A 1129-nucleotide genomic window follows, 5' to 3' on the forward strand; every position below is an offset into this window, starting at 1 on the left:
AAAAAAAAAAAAAAAAAAAAGAATCAAATAAAAAGGAAAGTTCTCATTTAGTTTGTATATAAAGTGGAGGCGAATGATCCACAATCATTATTGCATGGACCATGGTCCACACAGCTGTGTGGACCAAAAATAAAAAGTACATTATTTTTGTACTGAAGGTACATTATTTTTGTACTGTAAGTACATTATTTTTGTATTGAAGGTACATTATTTGATATATACTATCAAATAATGTACCTACAATATAAAAATAATGTACCTTCAGTACAAAAATAATGTACTTTTTATTTTTAGTCCACACAGCTGTGTGGATCATGGTCCATGCAATAATTTGCCAATGACCCAACCGTTCTTGTCAAATAAATGATTTTTCTAGTAAAGTCGTCTGACTTATAATCTTAGTTGGTAAATGACCACAAAGAGATAAACCAATCTAGATTATCCATAACTGACTAATTCAAATTAAGAAGGTCAAAGACCAATAACTAGCTCCTATAAAGAGTTGAACTTTAAACATTGTTATTATCAAGTCAATTGTTTGACGAACCTAACTAAGGTTGTCGTATTAAAAAAAAAAAAAAGCTGAGGTTGTTCTCAAATAAATATTTTTTCTATTTTTACACTTCGAAGAACTGCATGTGAACACAATCCAATCTTAGAAGGTTGAAAATACACTGAAAAAAACTAAAAATAAAAAAAATAAAAGAAGTAAAGTGAGTCAGCACAAAAATGTTAGCAACAGTCTGTGCAGATAGTAACTGTTGCTTTAGCAGCCTTTTCCTACCATACAAACAGACAGCCTGTTAGGCATAATCCCAGCACAATCATTACCACTGTTTTAACATTTAATTAATCAATAATACTTAATTTATGAAAACAACTCAAATTTCACTTATAATTATTCATTAATTAATCGTAAAAAAAAATCTAAATATTATCCACATGAAAATGGTACTTATATTCAAAACTAAAAAAACTCATGACTTGATTTCTACTGATCAATTCATTAGTTGAAAGAATGTCGGTATTTATCTTAATAAAATAAAATTTGTAAAAAAATTTAACCGGTGTATAATCTTATACGTAACAATTATTGCAACTTGAAATAAGAATATAAGCTTAAAAAAAA

The sequence above is a fragment of the Ipomoea triloba genome, chromosome 3, assembly GCF_003576645.1.
Source record: "Ipomoea triloba cultivar NCNSP0323 chromosome 3, ASM357664v1".
In the NCBI taxonomy this organism is placed as follows: Eukaryota; Viridiplantae; Streptophyta; class Magnoliopsida; order Solanales; family Convolvulaceae; genus Ipomoea; species Ipomoea triloba.